This window comes from Neofelis nebulosa, chromosome 7, assembly GCF_028018385.1.
Source record: "Neofelis nebulosa isolate mNeoNeb1 chromosome 7, mNeoNeb1.pri, whole genome shotgun sequence".
Taxonomy (NCBI): domain Eukaryota; kingdom Metazoa; phylum Chordata; class Mammalia; order Carnivora; family Felidae; genus Neofelis; species Neofelis nebulosa.
The window spans coordinates 26,796,504-26,816,407 of NC_080788.1; the positions used below are offsets into that span (position 1 = coordinate 26,796,504).

General features: G+C 39.3%; 1 protein-coding gene and 1 long non-coding RNA gene across 5 annotated transcripts in view; both read left to right on the forward strand.

Annotated features, from left to right (window-relative positions):
• GABRG3 (gamma-aminobutyric acid type A receptor subunit gamma3) overlaps nt 1-19,904 on the forward strand; it is a 732,437-nt gene that overhangs the window by 94,453 nt on the left and 618,080 nt on the right. The gene's annotated exons all lie outside the window — the stretch shown is intronic.
• LOC131516198 (uncharacterized) lies at nt 2,319-8,832 on the forward strand. Its single transcript, XR_009263940.1, has 2 exons — nt 2,319-2,886; nt 6,625-8,832. It is a non-coding gene; the product is annotated as an uncharacterized LOC131516198 (long non-coding RNA).

The window sequence follows — 19,904 nt, forward strand, 5'->3', positions numbered from 1 at the left end:
TGGTAAACATTTCAGTCAGATATTTTGTACTCTTTGTAGTCCCTGTGAAGACCAGATGTATTCAATTAATATTTACTGGCTAATGCTCAATTAATGATTATTGAACTGAGAAGGATTTTTTAATTAAAAGTAAACCCTAAAAGAGAAATAAAAAAATTAATTTCTTCGGAGATTATTTTCTTTGCAAAATAAGTGGATTTAGCTGAAATACATCTGACACCCCTTTCACTTCTTGTATTTGCTGGTGATTCGCAAATAAAAGGAATTCATATATTTTAGTTTGGTCTCCTGAGAAGTCATATTTTGCACTGCAAAAATTTAAATGGCGGGTGACTCATTACTCTTTTTTCCCTCAATAAGGGATAAGCTCAAAGGATGAAATATATATATATTTTACTTACTTTTCTAAGCCTGGCTAAATTACTGCAAGGCAAAGGCAAAGTTGGAACCATGGCAAAGTGGAAACTTAAAACAAATTGTATTTAAATGTTGTCAGTGTTATGTCACAGCAATGACAACATATTAATGTCAAAGTATATTTTTTTCAGATGGGAATACAGATATTCAGGTGGCGTTGGGAGGCCTTGTTCAGTGCCCTAGAAATCAATCAGTGGGGTTGCCTTGCAGCACAGTAGGATAGCTTTCTTTTTAAAGAGCATGGAATAGATCAATGGACCATCTCCCATGCCTGACCTCATGAAATTCAGACTCATTTGGAAGGTGGGGAAATGTGCTGGCCTGGACAGGCTGCCCTGCCTGTTCACCTTCTCTGCATCCTTTCTCATTTGCATCCTTTTCCTCCTAAGGGCATAATTTCAGGGTTGATGTGGAAACAACAAATTCTAGCCCTCACTGCTGTCTAAGGACAAAAAGCCATTTGACAGATAAGAGCACCTGTTTATCCCTAATCAGAGAAATGACCAACCAAGTTACTGTCTCTGGAAAAGCACTAAATCATTTTAGTATATTTACTTCAAGATGCAAGTGTTGATTTTGGATCCAGGAGAGAAAAATAGAAAGGATCAGGCCCATGGAGTGTGGTGGAGAGTGGTGGTATAGAGGAGCCAAATGGTTTCTTATGTATGTATGTATGTATGTATGTATTAATGCAAATGGCTTCTAAACAGGTGGGCAAACGTGATCAAAACACCTAGTGTTCACTAGGGTGAGTTGCAGGAAGAAGGTGGCCATTATAACTATAATTATTAAAGTGAAAGTTTTTTATTTATTTTTGAGAGAGAGAGAGAGACAGAGCGTGAGACTTGGAGAGGCAGAGAGAGAGGGAGACACAGAATCCGAAGCAAGCTTCAGGCTCTGAGCATCAGCACAGAGCCCAACTCAGGGCTGGAATCCACAAACTCCAAGATTATGACCTGAGCCAAAGTCGGATGCTTAACCGACTGAGCCACCCACACACCACTAAAGTGAAAGTTTTTACAGATGAAGTAGTTCTTGACCATTAAGTTTAAGGGGCACAGCGAGGCAACGCACAGTGGTTACACATACTAGATTCTCTGGACTCTTTATCTAAAGCTGGTAAATTGACACAGATTTTCTTATCCTTCCTCTTAATCCATGAATCCTACTGTTCACAGGAACCCCAGTCCCACTGTTTCTTGAAGGAAAGGAACATTTCATCTTCTAGCTTTTGCCTGCCTTGGTGGGACAGTCAAGGTGACTAGCTTGCCCCAGTGTCCTTTGACCCACACATTTCAGAAAGCATGCTGAATAATAAAGAACATTGCTTCCTAGTTCTTTTGATTATCCTCATTTACTCCTCTTCACCTTGCTAGGTTTTCAACGTACATAAAGATGAGTGGAGCATGTGGCTAACAGGGGGCTTCATTTTGGCCCTTCTCATGATGGCAGAATGTTCAAGGGCAATTCCAGACATCATCACCTCTGCATACCATCTTGGTACATGTGCAATATTGTACAATTTTCTGGTTAGACTGGTGACCTAGTTATTCATGATACATCAATAGTCCTCATCCCACCTTCTCTTTATTTTGTTCATAAAAGTTTATCAAATAATATTCCTTTTCTAAAGCCAATGTAACTCTGTTTACCCATTAAATTTGATTCCTCAAAGGGTCACCAATAACTGAGGCTGACATTGTCATCTGTCCCCAGAAGGCTTACATGCCACATCATATAAGGTAGGTTCCCCCATGGTTTCTTTTGGCACCCTGTTGTTTTCTTTGTAGTTCACAACAACTGGTAACTGTGTTTTATAGCACCTACCCACTCTACTGGTAATGCTCTCAAGGAAAAGTTTATTTAGCTATTTACCTTGCACATAGCAAAATGGTAATGAAAGGATTAATGAACGAATCATTGCAATTCATTGAACAAATGAATGCATGGATTTGATTCTTCTTTATTATTTGTACAACAAAATTCTTAAGTAGGTCTTTGCTATTGTCTCTGGACTGGGGCTTTCAGCTAACATACAGTAGGAATTGGATTCATCAAAAATCTCCTAGACATATATCTGTATTTCTGAAAATTTGAAATGATAGGAAGTTGTTTCACTATGATAGCAAGAGTTGGAGGCAAAGTTTCAGGAATGTGTGAGTTTTCCTCTGGTTGGTTAGTGGTGTTTATTAGTGGTAAGGGCACAGGGAGTCAATTTCTCTCTTTTCTGTACATCCCCTGAAAGCTGTTCAGTAGAATAGATGAGTCTCTGTTCCACCCATTTGTGACATCACATAGGTTTAGACCAGCAGTTTGACAAGGAATTTGAGGGTCAACCCAAATTACCTTTATGTGCTTTTTGTTGTTTTGGTAAAAGAAGTGTGGTTATAGGATTTTTGTTTCTGGACAACTAACAAGAAAAGAGAAGAAGACAAAACAGAAATTTGCTGTCTGCTGAGCAGCAACCAGGTAGTCATGGAGGCCAAAATACAGCCTGATCGATGATAGCACTTTACATGCTTCTTTTTGAGAAACAACAGAAAAACAACCCAAGCATACTTTCAGCTTTTATCTCCACTGGAATTCTCTGTAGGGAATTGAACTAGACAGCTACAACATTATGTGGACTTCTTTTTTCATATAGACAAAATGCTGGCCAATTTAGACATGTCAACTTGGATTTATACTTTTAAAGGGAAGAGCATTCTCTGTGGGAAGGTGGCATTTACTTCCTATGTACCATTCCCAGAAAATGACTAATTTTGCATGATCATACTTCTATAATACTGCTAAGTGATCGTCGAAATAAGTGAACTAAAGTGACATTGGCTGTTTGCAGGGATTAAAAACTAGGTTTCTGGAAAAATCCTTTGGTCATTATATTTATCATAGTTCAGACTTCCTTGAAATCCCTCCCTCATATTTTTCCTAAGCCTTGCTAGAACTAGCAATTCTTACTGTGATATACAGATGTTCACACAAATCTTGCTTATTACTAACTATATCTTTTGATCATTAAAGATATCATCATTTTAATTTATTCTGTCTTTTTCTATATATCCTTGAAGTCATGGTGGTCTTTATTCTGTATCTATGGATTTTAAAGATACAGTGTTGTTTAAACATTGCAGCTAAGTGGGCTCAAACCTTAGACAAGAAAAAGCACCTCACTAACATTTGGAACAATTGGGACTGCTTTTGATGAGATGTTAATACTTTCCTTTTCTTTTTTTATGCTACAATTCAAATATTCCTGTAAGAAAAAGAGAGAAAGACACCGTCAAAATGGAAGCACTTAAAAGTAGATACCAGTCCACTTGAGGGACTTTCAGAAAAGACTAGTGTTGTCCATACTTGGATGGAACCACTTCAAGCTTTTGGCAAATGTTAAAATAGCTTTTAATGTGAACCCCACTCAACATCAAGCACTTAAATAACCTTTTTCTTTCTTTCTTTCTTTCTTTCTTTCTTTCTTTCTTTCTTTCTTTCTTTTTTTAGAGGGCACAAGTGAGCAAGGGGCAGAAGGAAAGAAGGAGTGAGAAAGAGAGAATCCCATGAGAGGCAGAGAGAGAGAGAGAGAGAGAGAGAGAGAAAGAGAGATAGGCCTCACCTGAAGTGGGGCTTGTGTTCACCTGAAACAGGCCTCATGCTCACCTGATAAGGGGCTAGTGCCCACCTGAAGCAGGGCTGGTGCTTACCCAATGCAGGACTAGAACTCATGAATTAAGTCAGATGCTTAACTGACTGAGCCACCCAGGCTCCCCTAAATAACTTATAAATAACTTTTCTTAAATAACTGTATTATTTCCCCAATGCACTATAAAAAAAAACAAACACTATAATTTGCTATCGGTTGAAAAGATGTCTTTTTTTCTTTCTGCTAGTCTGTTTTTATCAATACAGAGTTTTTTTTTAAGTTTATTATTTTGAGAGAGAGAGGCAGACCACAAGTGGGGGAGGGACAGAGAGAGAGGGAAAGAGAGAGAATCCCAAGTAGGCTCTGCACTGTCAGCGCAGAGTCCAGTGCCCGCTCTAATTCATGAACCACGAAATCATGACCTGAACCAAAGTTGATGCTTAAGTGACTGAGCCATCCAGTCACACCACTCTTAGTCTTTTTTTAAGACGAAAATTCACTAATCATGAATATTTGCAAAATTGATTTTAAATGCAAAATACATAACTCATTTTAAGTTTATTACTGATTCACTTATAAATTGTCTTTGCAATGAATTTTTTCATCAAAATAATAAACCTTATTATCTGTGGAAAATTCAATGGAACAAATTCTTAACAAAAATTGGAAAGACCTTTTAACCTCAAAGCAGTTTTACAGAAGAGGCAGGGTAGTTATCACAGACAGGAGAAAGAGGCTGCAATGGTGGGGAGATGCCTGGACCTTATCAGGATTCAGGAAGCTCTTCCCGGATCATGTTTCCTGGATTTCCACTCCAGTTCATCTTGGAAAGCAACATCATTTTCATTTGCATACTTCCAGAACAATCTGTCTTGATCTTATCCTGTTGAATTCTTCATTCCAAGTCCTAGGGATTAAGAAATTCATAGTATTTATTTAAAATATTACATACCTAAACTTATGCTATGTGCCAAAATGTTGCAGAATAGCTTGTCAAGAGTGAAGGGGACAAAGTAAAAAATAAACAATGAATAAACACACAAACAACCTCTGTGTGAACATAAATTTGAAGAATGTGGAGCACTAATTCAACTACAAGCTTCTCTCAAGAAAAATGAAAGCATTGATGTATACATAAAAGAAATATTCCTAGTTTTTTTTAATTCCATGAACACATCAAAACATGTTACAAACTGAACTACCTTCCTCCCTACCGCTCCCCTTTCCAACCAAAGAAGCATTTTGTAGTGTGTTATGCTGGGATCTGGCCAGTTGAGAGGATCTAAGGCTTAGTGAAGACATGACATTTTTGGAACTGGATGGACCTGGATTCATCTAGATAAAAGCAACAACAAAGTCTTATGAGGCATTTTAGCTATTTGTATGTTCCTGACATCTCCTTCCTGTGTTTCACTTTAAAGCTGGCTGATACAGGGCTGTAAATTGTGTGAGGTTTGCCTGTGTCTTGATTCTCATGTTCCAGTCTGTGTTCATTTGAGGTTCTTTCTCTCCTTTCTTCTTTTATGATAGATACGTTATGGAGAAAGCTACTGTTGTGTTGCTGGCTGAGGGCTCATGGCTACCCCTTTCCAGGGAACATCCCTTACTGAATGGAACCACCCTACTTATGAATTTTTATATCACTCTCCCAGTACAGCCAGTGACTGACAACTGGTACAAAATGCTGGCCCCTCTGCCACAGGTGGAACATTCTGTAATGTGGCCCATGCTCCAGAACACCCACATGGGGCCAGTCTGCTTCCAGCTAAAACCTCTTCCTTGCTTAGCTTTTTCCCCCTGCCCTATTCTGCTTCCCTTACTCTCCTGCTCCTGAGAGCACTGCCCCAATATATCACCTGCTCAAGTCCCCCATTTCAGGCTACAATTTTAGGGATCCTGACCCAAGTCAGGGCTTCCCAACAACTTTGGCATGTAGAACCCTAGATCTGTTGAAGTTGCTCTCCTTTCCAAGTCTAGCCTCCAGTCTTCCCCTTCATTCTGTGAACTGCTCAATAGCCTTCACTAATCTTTTTCTGTTTTTAGTTAAATAGATCCTGTTTGCAACCACAGGGCTCTAACAGCTTGATACCTGTATCTATCAGGGTCAGGTCAGGACACACAGGCTGTATAGTACTTTGAACAAGGATAGTTTAATATAAAGAATTACTAACTCTAACAGGATTGGAGTAAAGAGGGATTGGCTAGTAATAAGTAGAGAATACTGAAAAATACAAGAATAGTAGATAAAAGATAGGTAGCCAAGGAAGTGGTCCCAGGGATAAGATGCATAATTGTTGAAGAGGCTGTGACTATGGATCCCTGGGTGACAGAGAAGTCCGTGTGGTCCTGCACCAGTAGAACTGGTCAGAAATCCCCTCCAAGTCACTGGGGAAATCTCTTTACTGGGAGGTGTCCAACTAGGGAGTCACTGCACTATAAAATCACCCAAGGTGGGTACTGAGGAAGCTGCTCGCTCTGGGTGGTATTGATTGCTGTGCAGTGAGGAGCCAGGTTGGGGAGGAGCTGCCCACACTGCAGGAGCTGGACACTGGGGAAATTGTGTATTGCAGGAGCCTGCAACTGGAAGAGCTGCGCATGTTTGAGAACCAGGCCTTGGAGACGCTGCCATGCTGAAAGAGGTGGATGGATGCTGGAGAAGCAGCATACGCTGCAGAAACCTGCTCAGACAGAAAGTTCCAGAACCAAGAAACAAACCCTTTGCAGTGTCTCTACAGCATCCATTGCTGACAAACTTACTACCAGTTGGCTGAGAAACATTTATATAGGGTCCAAATCCATTTCCATGAATTGGCTATGAAGGACAAACTCAGCGCTGAGAGGCAATTAGTTGATAACTGGCACAGTGTCCTATTTCCTAATGTGATGAACTGGCAGGAACTCTTTCCTAGTTGGGTATGATAAGGAGTGTGTGATAAATACGAGGTGGAACTGACAAAGGCCATGGCATTGAAGGGGATGAATTATAATACTTCCAAAAAGAAAAGGGAAAAACATTTACCTTGGAACTATAGTAAGAGTATTTTATTTAATCAGAGCTCCCTAATCTCTCACTCTCTAGGCTCTCTGTCTTCTGAGACAGATGACACCCATGGCTCTGAATGCCACATTCCATTGTTTTCCAGCAAGCACACAGCTAAAGCATTGTTGTCAAAACTCCTCACTTTAAATAGGACATTGCCCACACCCCACCCCACTGCTCCAATCCTCTAAGCAAATGAGACTGCAAATCCTAAGGCAAATAAATGACTGAAAGAAGGCATGCACACTGTTGATCAAATAATTTTGCTTCTGTTCCTGTTCTTGCAAACTTGCAGTCCTGTCCCTTAGATGTCGCAAAAATAGCTAAATGGATGCAGTATACCCTTGAGCCATGGATCTTCTCTTAGAACTCTTAAGCAAGTTGATGCTTTTTTCACAATGTATAATACTTTTGAACTTTTGTATTTGTGATTTTTCCAAGGTCTAGTGTCAATTTGGGATGAAACACTTGTCCTAGACATTCATGGCATAATGGAAAGATCACTGTACTGAGAGGCAGGCTACCTCCCTCCAAACCTAGTTGGTTCATTGTGAAAAGCTGCTGTAGGTCTCGTGTCTCAGTTTCTCCATCCATAAAATGAATGCATTGCATTTAAAGACTGTAAAATATTGTGTACTTTTATAGTTCTGCTGGGTATCAAAGAATTGAATTCTGTTAGAAAGCCTAATGTAGACATCCCAACTGTATGCACACAGCCACCTCTTCCCTTTCTCTCCTCTCCATGCAAATGTGTGTGCCTGAGTGGGTTTATATGTATGAATATGAGGAGAAGACCAGCAGGGTCTAGACTAAAATGTTAAGTATAGTTATTCCAGGAGGTAGGATTATGGATGACTTAAATTTCCTTCTTTATACTTTGCTAAGTCTTCCAAATGTTACACAATCTGAATGCATCCCAGTTGTAATCAGGAAAAGTAGATCTTATTTAGCAGTAATATTTGCTTCAACATCTTATAGAAGATATGCACCAATGTTACACACGTGCAAAAGTGAAATGCCCCAGTAATCCACTCACTGAAGGAATGAGGTCGGAACGTTTACAAACCATGCCTGAAGATTTGTGCTTTCTTCAAATGCTCGTGGGTCTGCTGGACAGAAGTCTGTTTTCAAACATCCTCAACAGTTTCTGATCATACTAGTAGTTCCATCTTTTGAAGATGATCCAACCTGCGCTTCCCAGAAGAAGCAGAAAGAAAAGCAAGTTAGAGAGAGGAGTAAGAGTTTTGCAAACATTGGGGAAACAAGGAAGCAAAGAGGTAGAAGTTAGGTATGCAGACTCCCTGGAGGGAAATCATCCTCCACTTGAGGAGAAGAGGAAGTGTCCAGTTTCCAGTTATACCACCTTCTTTGCAAAACAAAACATTTTCTTGGCATCTTGAATGTAGTTCAAATTTTGTGCCTTCAGTGTCGATATAAAAGAGACAAAAAATCATTTGGGTGTTTTGCTTCTTGTTGGTGAGATATCACTGCATTTGATGTATCACAGGGGCTGTTCTGGAACAGTTTCAAGTAGTTATGGTTGTGTTTAAAACTGTATCTGTCTTTCATCACTGCAAGTGACTGCGGTGAAGGGGAGGAAAAATTCCTCTGTACCCTCAAGGTCTTCCAGCTGGACTAAGATTGAATTTACGTGAGATGGATTAACAGGAAATAAAAACCAAAAATTTATTACATGCACACAGTGGTTCAATAATGAAATAAAGACCTAAAGAAATGACCAAGGCAGACAGTTTTTATACTTTTTAGATAAAGAGCCAATGAATTCATGAGCAATTGACAGGACAAAACAAAAAACTTAACTTTGGGAGCTTCAATTAGCAAGGAATTCTAAACAGAATTTGGGCAATGGTAGTAAATTGAGTAAAAAGTAACAAGAGTTGTTTATGTAGCCTTCATGGCACTTAATTTCCTATCTTTGGCGATAAGGATGTTCCTTGTTCCTGGAACAGGGAGGGTAATTTCACATGGGAGATTTGTTTCCTTCTTTCAGGGGGACAGAAGGTCTGAGTGTCCTTGCATGGGTTCTCTGTTAAGTAACTTTATTTAAAATAATTAGTATGTCAAAATGGTACATTTTGGGGTTACCTTCCTTGGCCCCTAGAGTGGCCACACATGACCTCTATACTTCTCTCCTCTGTTCAATCAGACTGCATCCTTTGGCATGAGTGAAACACATTTTTTTTAAAGTCTTATAAATATGTAAGTTTCACATCAGCAAAATTTCTTCTGTATCTTTGGGAATGGAATTATGCTTGTTACCAACAGTTACCAATTCATATCCTTGTCCTGTTTGTCTTAGTATTTGCCAAAGTATTGAATTTGGCGAGAATTTTAAGGCTCACAATAATTGGTATAAGTGAAGAAGCTACAACCTGTTTCTAGTCAGCCCTGAGCAAGCTGTGACCCTAGATACATCCCAGGAAGCCAGAAATGGAATGAACTGGTAGGATGTGTTTATTTACTAAACTAGGGCCTTTGAAATAAGGGACTGAAGTAAATGTCTCAATGATAAATGGCCACATTTTATTCTGAGTTTAGAAAAGAGAAGTATCCAATTAATGCTCTTGGTGTTCAAACATAGTAGCTTAGAGTCTCCCACTGCCTGCTAAAACTGGTTTCACTTTGCAAATGAAGATGAAACTGCAAGGCCCTCTCCCCTAAGGACCTCCCTAAGCACTGGGAAAATGGGCTTGACTGCTGCATTCTAATTTCTCTTCCATCTGACTAACTTGAAAAATGTCTGATCTTGCATTCACTGTCAGTGTTGTTTTTCAAAATCTGGGCTCCCTTGTATCCTAGGCAACCATTTGAAGCAGAGATAATCCAAAATGGGAGGCTTCCTGTGTGTTTGTCACAACCCCTAGTCCCAACTAATAGCAACATTCTTGGTACTGTCATTTTGACCCTTTAGGGTCAAAGCCGACAGTAGCCAGAGGCATTTGGTGGCACTGCATCAGGCTTGGCAGCCAAGGAGGGAATACTTCTATCCTTTTACCACTTCTACCCGCTCTCCCTCTTTTCTTAGTCCAGTCTACTTAGAACTGTAGAGAGGTGAGGAAGGAGATACTATGCTAATTACACAGTTACTAACATACTACCCAGTCTCTGATTTCTTTATCTTTGCTGGAAAATGCACCAGTGGTGTTGCAAACTTGAGTGCGCTTAATTAAGGAAGTCTGTTTATCAGTCTTGATTTGGTGCTATAGCTTGATAAATCCCTGACTTTTGTGCCTGGTCAAAAATTTTGATTGTTCCTCACTAACTAGGCAGTCTGCAAAGCATTGCTAGCACCTCTCTCTTCTGGATTCAGTACGGGAGAGTGGGTTTTTCCTCTCTCAGTAATAAAGCAATAACCACTCTAAATATGCTGAAGACCTTTTTCTAGAGATGCCAAAATTGTCTTGTTTGCAGTCAGTTATGGATATTTACTCTGAACTTTGGTTGTTAAGATGTTACCTTCTTAAAGTGGATCTTAGAGCTTGAACATTTTATTCAGGAGTTCTAGGACAAATTTTCTGGTGAATAGCAATTACTTTCCTCTTTCACAGTTGTGGGAATCGAAAAATAATTTTGACACCTCCTCTCAGGCTGTACCAATTCATGCAAATGAAACCTCACAGAGTTTTTTCTGCCCATTAGTCAGCCTCAGGGCGTGGACAAGAAATCTGGGTCATGTGTAATAAATCAGGACAATATTGAAGCCATATGAAAAAGTGGACCTCAGTTCATACAGCCTTGCTTTTCTCATTCTACCTTTAGAAATGAGAACGTATTACCACACTCATCCCCAGTCATACTTTTTGTGATGACAGTTCCCTCCCTCTCTTGTCTGGGGCCTGAAAGGCTGGATGATATTCTTTTGAGCTGCCTCATGATCTGAAGACTTTTACATGCAAAAAAAGACATTATTTGTCTTTCAATAAAAGGCCTTTCCATGACCCCAGTCCATTTTCTAATATTGTGAAATAAATAAACTTTGTCTTTGGCATATCATCACCTTTTCTTTGAAGCATTCTTCTGATTCTTAGAAATTCATTCATAAACACTCAGGTATGCATCTTATTCGAGGATTCTATGAGGTTACTCAAAGCAGCTCATAATACCACTTCTCTCATGGGACATGCTCATCAATTCCCAGCAATAGTTTTATACTACAAAGTGGAAAATGTAGGCTTCTGGTGGGCGCTTAGCCATCTCTACAAAAGTGCAACCCCATGGCTACCAAATATTCAGGCTCACTTTATTTTTGAAATATAGACCAAATGCATTTACCACTGTCCTCATCAAACAGCCACATTCTTATCAAGGGCTGTGTCCAGCTCAATGTGCAAAATGCTTAGGTCAGTCTTTCCAGTCTGGTGTGACTCATGTATCTAGGGATTTATAAACCATGAGATATCTGGTTTCTTGCACCCTTATCCACTTTTTTGATAGGGAAGTAGAGACAGAATTTTATCATAAAAAATCTCTTCTGGAGAAGAGAAGACAAGGTTGTACACAACCTTCAGGAATCCAACCTCATGAAGTACCAAATGGCAGACATTGAGCAGTGTTTCTGCCATGGCAGAGGAGGAAGCTCCTGGGAATGGCACTGCTTTCTGGAAGTTCTTTCTTGTCTATGATGCTTTATGTCCTCCAGTGTGGTAGGCATTGGCAGGGTACCTTCTTTGAGGGTGGCATAGTGTGTGCAGGTTGCTTCTGCTTAGTCGTGGCCACATTGAAGCCATATGAAACAAAAAGCTTTGTTTAAAGACAACGATATCACCTGATGGTTTATTATGTGTGGAGTCACCAGGTTTGAGTGAGAATTCTTAATGGGGTTTTGTTGCTCAACATCTTTTATGATTCTACTTCTATCATTGACTTTAGAAGCAGTTTCACTATCCCTAAAGGCCCCACATTTCTAGATTCTTTTTCTACTTTTACACAAACCAGTATTTCACTGAGCTTACCTCCTTCTTGTAATACCTTGTCAACTAGTTAGCTATTGTTATGTAATCATATTACCACAACCTCATTGACTTAGAACAGTACTTATTTATTATTTCACATAATCTGAGGAATATAAGTCCAGGCACAGCTTGGTTAGGCCTCCTACAGAGCTGAGATCAAGGTATCAGCCAAGATTGGGTTCTCATCTGATGGCTTGACTAAGGACAGCTCCACTTCTGAACTCATGGGGTTATTGTTCACATACAATTTATTTCAGACTGTTGAATGGAGGGCCTCAATTTCTTACTATGACAACAGGGTGCCTTTTGTCCCTGGCACATGGGCCCATCTAGCATGGCTGCTTGCTTCATCAGAGGCAGCCACAGAGAATGTCCTGGTGAAGTTGACATTATTATCATAGTAATGGGAGTGATATCTGGTCACTGTATGCAATTGGTTAAAAGCAAATTATAGATTATATCCACACTCAGGAACAAGGGATTGCACAAGGGCTTGAGGACTAAGAAGTGGGTATTATTTCAGGTTATTCTAGAGCCTTTATTGAAAATATGTTTGTAAATATATACTACAGCATTTACTTTTTACAACAAAATTTGAGGTAGTTATTGTTGGTATCACACATATAAGAACATTGAATCTCAAATGAATTACTAACCTGACAGTAAGTGGTGTTGCAAAGGTTCAAATTTAGTATTTAGGGTGGCACATTTAGGAGTGTATGTTTGTGTGTTAGTGCACACATGTGCAAGTATGTGTGTAATGAATAAATGAAAGGTAAGGCTAGAAACTGAGTAGAAGGAAGTGAAGCTGAAAAGATAGATAAGGGTTGGTTTGTAAAGTGCTTTAATGTCACGCTGAGGCTATAATCTGAAGTTCCAGGAAGAGCCACTATGTTTGAAGGTCTGAGAATATGTGCACCTTCAACTATTTTTAAGTAATAATCAGTCTTACCTAACAGTACATGTTCAAAGTTGATGGTAGAAGAATGTAATTCTTACTGATACCAATGTATGGATCAAGTTAAATATGATCATGATTCCTAAAGACATCAAGTTAAATATGATCATGATTCCTAAAACAATTTTTTAAAACTAATTGGCTATGTTGGCTACTATTTATTCTCATTTGTTTGGAGTAATATCATTGACTATTAGTAGTACTTGGGGTTATATAAAAGGAAGACTTCCCTTTCTTATTGAGCAAAGCATCACAAAGTATTTAGTGGGGTAGGTTTATGTTGATTTTTAAGGCATATTAAAAAATTGAAAACAAATACAGTTTTCATGCAAATGTTTAAGTATGCAGGCTCTACCTTGATTGAACTATACTGTAGATTCTTCAGGAAACAAACTAAACTTTGTTTATTTTGACAACACAGCAACAATGACAGTGCCCACCACATAGCAGGAGTTTAATGCTGGTATGTATAAAAAATGAGTTACATAATTCATCCTTAACCTAGTGCAATAATGAAGGTATCCCAGGAGATGACAGGTCTGGGCAGCCAGCAGAAAACTTTTTCTATGGTATTTGTATAAGAAATCTGTTCTGTCCTCTGAGTAATTCATTGAACCTGAAAGAGTCAACAATTCAAAACACAGTAGGCAGGCTAGAAGTGATGTTCAAAGAGATATAATTTAGAATATTTTAAGAGTCAAACAATTTAAAACACAGAAGGCAAGCCTAGAAATGCTGTTCTAAGTGATATAATTAGAATAACTTTTACATTCACATGATAGGGAAATGTGATCTTTGCTATTAAAAGGATTTACATGTCACTTTGTTAAGAAAGAACTTAATTTTCTATGAGAACCAGGTTGGCTTGTTGGTTGAGGTGATATTTGTACTGGACAGATAAGTCCCTTGTCTGTCAGACAACAAGAGGTTTATGGGACTCCAGTCTAGGGAAACCACAGTGTGAAGGTTCTGATGCAGAGAACTGCAACCAAGATGTGTGTGTGTCTGGTCTACCATCTACTGGTCCCTGCCAAGAATGCAATGCAACTCATAGAATGAAAATGTTCTTCGCATTTATTTAGCATGTGGCGTTTCTACACTGAATGTCATAATTATTTTTATTTTGAAGGGCTTCTTCAGAGTCATAAGTTTATGAGTGTTTAACCCATGGATGCCCTTCTTATAGACCTAGCATGCATTTCCATTTGTCTTGGTTTCAAAGGAATGCTGAATCAATAACATGTTGCTTTCATTGATTTAGAATGTCAGAATTGGATGGGTCTCATAGACTACCTTATACAGCCTTTCTGTGGGAAGCTGAAAAACAGCTCCATAAAAGATATCACATCAAGTCCCTGGGACCTGTGAATGTTGTCTTATTTGGTAAAAGGGCCTTTGCTGTTGGGATTAAGTTTACAACTGTGAGATAAGATCATCCCGGGTGATGTGTGTGTGTGTGTGTGTGTGTGTGTGTGTGTCTTAAATACAATGAAAACTGTCCTTATAAAAGGGAGGCAAAGAGAAATTTGAGTCAGACAAAAGGGAGAAGACACAAGCAGAAGAGGGAATATGGTGTGAAGATGGAGGCAGAGATTGGAGTGATGTGGCCACAGGCTGCAGAATGCAGCAGTCACTAGAAGCTGGAGGAAGCAAGGAAAGATTCTCCCATGGAGCCTTGGAGAGAGTGGGACCCTGTCAACACCTGGATTTCAGACTTCTGACCTCCTGAATTATGAAAGAAAAAATCCTGTTGCTTTAAATCAACAAGTTTGTGGTATTCTGTTATAGTAGCACAGGAAGCTTTCTTATTGGCAAATGGAAAAATTGATTTCAGAGTTCAATGACCTGCCCTGACCCAAGGCCTCCCTCTTATTAACCTATGCATAACCCTTGAGTTTAGATTCTGCAGTTCTGCTAGTTAACACCTGTTATATTTGGCTTCCTCTGCCATTTTACAGAACAGACCATCCAATCCAGCTGAACAGAGTGCAATCTCAGAAAGGCAGTGACTGGATGTTAGTTTCTCAAAAACACTCTGCATTTCAAGCCATGCTGGGCAGTCACCATGTTGCAGCCGTGTTTGTGGTATACATTTCATGAGCTGTATAGTTCCCACCATTCTAGCATCTCTATTTTATAAAAGCTTTATTCTAATGAAAATTAAGACTACAAGCCCCACATGCACCCCAGGGCCCATGTAACCACACATTGGTTTGTTAGATTCATTCCAGTTCAGCTACATTTTCCAGAGCAGCTGGACTCTCATTCTCTCATTATTATTTTTTTTTCTATTCTGTTCTATTCTGGGGTGCATTAATTTTAGAAATTGCCAAGACAAATGGAGACTAATTTTCAAATGCCCCTTATGGCTTAATTGATTGTTTCCTGTGCTGACCTTTGTGGGAAAGTGGCAGCCAGCAGGAAGATGAACATCCTCCTTGTGTTCTCAACAAGGATTCTTCCCTGTTGCCCTGTCAGTTTTCAGAATACTTTGAGGAAATTGAGTGAAGATGAAAGAAACCATTTCCTGAAATGGCCAGTGGCTTTTTGGGCTTTGTAATGATCAGCCAAACTCTCCTCTTAGTTAGCTGAAGATTGCTCTGGAAATCAAAGGAAGGGCTTTTCTTCTTTTGCCCTAACCATTGTTTAAGGCTATGATCTGTGAGAATCAGAGAGAAAGAGAAGGCTAAGAGTGGATCATTCTGGAAGGCAATTTTGAGTATTAAAATAGCCCAACAAACACTTGTGCAGTGACTGTGGTGGCACAGGCTATGTCTCAGCCCCCATGGGCTGGCCAAGGCTTCTTTGGTTAAGTTTTCAGGTCAGGTCACATGAGATACTTAAACATTTGCTATTTTAATATTTCTGCAGTGTCTCAGGTATGATAAACATGCAGAATGTGGGTTTTTCTTGTTTGAGGGTTAATTTTGAATGTCAACTTAAGTGAACCACGCGGTGCCCAGATATTTGGTCAAATATATATAATTTTTCATTAATTAATTAATTTATTTTGAGAGAGAGAGAGAGAGAGAGAGAGAGAATTCCAAGCAGGCTCCACACTGTCATCACAGAGCCTGACACAGACCTCAAACTCACAAACCCTGAGATCATGACCTGAGCCAAAACCAAGAGTCAGATGCTTAACCAAACAAGCCTCCCAGGCACCCCTGTTTGGTCAGACATTATTCTAGATGTGTGTGAGGTTTTTTTTCTGGATGAGGTTAACATTTGAATCACTGGATTGAGTAAAGCAGATTGCCATCCCTAATGTGGGTTTGGCCTCATCCAATCAGTTGAAGACCTGAAGAGAGCACAAGGCTGGCCTTCCTGTGACTGAGTAAGAGAGAATTTGTCCTGCCCGCAGGACTTCAAATTGAAAAATCAACTTTATTCATAATGAAATATTGAGTCTTGATGCCTTGAGTCTGACAGTTTCAGATGATAACTACACAGTTGTTTCTCCTGATTCTCAGGTCTTTGGACTAAGACTGGAACTATACCATGGACTGTCTTGGGTTTCTACCTTGCTGACCACCTGCAGATTTTGGGACCTTCCAGCCTCCATAATCCCATGGACCAATCTCTTGTAATAAACCTCACTGTTAATACATTCTATTGGTTCTGTTCTCCTGGAGAACGCTGACTAATGCACCTTGTTTTTTCTTATCATTTTGGGCTCTGATCATTTTCTCACACTTCTCACAATATTCCTAACTTTGGAAAACCAAGTTATTAGCTCTTCTCCAATGAAAGAAACCCCATATTTATGGAAAGGAAAATATTCCTTAAACATAAACACATTATAGAAATCATAACACATTAAGAAATTTGTAGAAGTAAAATAAAACTATAGTAGAGAAACTGGAATATAATCCATGCACAGAATACTGAAGTTACAAAAGGAAAAGCACCTATTCTAGAGGATGTGATGTTAGATATACCTGAGCCATTGCCCAGGATCTCCTCATGTGTAAAATGGAAACAATCATAGACTGTCTCTGAGACCATTGTTGTCATGATGAAAGGAGACATTGAAATGTCTTTTGCATGATGACCTTATAAGAACTTTGATAAAAATCACTTTGTCAAATAAAGAGGCCTATAATGGGTTGCATAGTGTCTTCCCAAAGTTCTTGTCTTTCTTGGAACCTCAGGATGTGGCCTTATTTGGAAATACAGCTTTTTCAGATGTAGTTAGTTAAGGTGAAGTCATACTAGAGTAGAAGGGTAAGCCCTTAATTAAATATGAGAAGAGGAGAGACACAGAGACAGAGACACACAGATTGAATGCCATGTGATGGTAGTGATAGAGATTGTAGTGATGTGTCTATAAACCAAGGAATGCCAAGGATTGCTGCAATAGCAGAAGCTGAAAAGACATGGACCAGTTCTCTGCTAGAACCTTCAAAGAGAGCATGGCCTAGCCAACTCCTTGATTTCAGACTATCAACAAGATCAAGTGTGAGCACAGCCATAGCACTTTGCGAGATAAGCATGGTGAACAATGAGGGTTTTCACTAATAACCTTAACCAAAAACAGGTATTTGCCAGAAGCAAAGGCAAAGACAAATAGTAGAGAGGCAATAAGAAGTCACTGAGAAAAGACACCAAAAACCCTGTTCTTCTACAAAATTTAACAACTGTTGAAAGTTAGAATCATAGTTTTAAAAATTAAGGGCAATTTAAAATAAAATGGAAGCAGGAAAGCATTGGTGTTTGGAGAAGCAACGGGTCTTCCTTATAATTTGAGGACAAAAGCTGTAAATGGAGAAAATTTAGAAGATGTTTCATAGGATGTGTGTGTGTTGTAAGTGTGTGAGATTTCACTGGAATATGGATATAAATCTTGGCAAGGGCTAACAGCAATCAATCAAGTGTCTGGGATAAAAGGGGACAAAATGGCAGTACAGCAGTTTCATCAAGAGGCCCACTAGGAGTCTGGCAGTAAAGTCAGCTTGCTTAGCAAGTGGTGTCAGACCCAGGTCTTGCTATTAATTAACATTATTAAAAACAACTAACATGTTCATCACCTTTCTGAAAAGCAAGGTAAATTGAACATACAGCCTCTAACACAGCCCCAAAGCAGCCCTGAGAACTGGTTCATGCCAGCCTCAGACATAGCACCAGCAGGACTTTTAATGGCAAAAGATGGGTTGGTGGAAAATGAAATAATAATTAGGTCTCACCTTCTAAGGTTGCTCTTCTGTTGATCATATCCCTGGAAGAAAAGTATTTTCCCAAAATAATTCCCAGTTCACTCTCTGCACGCAAAGGTTGATTTTTTGAGGGGCTGGCTTTTAGCTAAATATAATCTCTAGGATCAGGTGAAATATGAGGCAATACATCAACATTTCAAAGGAGTCAAGTCTATTTAAAAGAAACTAATCTCACAGGGCACCTGGGTGGCTCAGTAGGTTGAGCATCCGACTTTGGCTCAAGTCATTATCTCATGGTCCATGAGTTTAAGCCCCTCATTGGGCTCTCTGCTGACAGCTCAGATCCTAGAGCCTGTTTAAGATTCTGGGTCTCCCTCTCTCTCTACACCTCCCCAACTAGCACTTTGTCTGTCTCTCTCAAAAATAAATAAATATTTTTAAAAATTTAAAGAATGTAATCTCTGTAAGAAAGATGCATCCTCTGGAGTCATCCCAAGGCCCAAAAGCCACAGGAAAATCCTTTGGGGAACACATGATAAATGACAGGATTTTAAAATTTGGAAGATAGCTTGAATGATTATAAGAAATGGGTATATTTATGTTCCTCTCTGTGTCCACATCACACTACAGTATGACTTTTCAATTCCTACAATCAGAGTTAAAATCTCTAAATTCTTTGCCTTTCACCTGGCCTTGGGACTTGCTTTTTCCTTGGGATTTAAGTGGAAGTTACCTTTCAGTTCCAAGTCTGGGAGGCAAGAGGCCTTGTGGTTTCTCCTAGCTTGCTTGGGACTTTTCCCAGCCACCATAGAAACCAGGCATGCTAGCCCACCGAAGGAGGAGAGACCACAGAGCAGAGATGGGCCATCCCAGCTGAAGTCATCGTAGGTGAGGCAGCCCCTAATTAGGGGCTGATAGCACCCATATGAGTGTGCTTAACCAAAATTAGCTAAGGCTGGCCCACCTCAGCAAGACCACTCCATTGACCTATAGACTCACAAGCAATAATAAATGGTTGTTGGTTTAAGCCCCTAAGTAAGTTTTGGTTATAAGAGATATAAGTGCCACCACTAACAGATCGCAAATTAGACAACTGAGGCCCAGAAAAATGCTGGGTGCATGGTAATAGAACCAGGGTCTGTTTATTCTGATGTTTGGTTAAAGATTTTTCCTGCTTAATTTGTTGGGAAACTGATGACAAGCATTCTGGAAAAGTTGGTGGTTTCTTTAAGCATTGCATTTTATTAAAAAAAATTAATTCATTGAATATTCATTTATTGATTCTAAAAATATATATATATATATGTGTGTGTGTATATATATATATATACACACACACATATATATATATTCACTGATCAAGAAATGCATTTACTAGCATTCTTTGTCTTCAAGCTATGCAAACCTTCAGAGCATGTGTGGATCAGAGGGGGCTGGTACCCAAATGGATATCAGAATACATTATGTGAAATGTTCTTGGGGCTTTGTGAACTGGAATGGAAGGAAAGGGTTGTAAATGAACAATGGGCAGGACTGAGGTCCCTCCCATCCAGTTATGCTACGAACAGCACGTGCTTCTCAGACTCAGTGTCTAATAGCCTGTATCTGAACACATCTGCTTATGGCTGACCCTGCTAACTGGGAGAGACATACTTTGAATGTTTGTGGTTTGATCACATGAGTATCAAATATATTTTTAATGTATTTAAAAATATATGGAGCT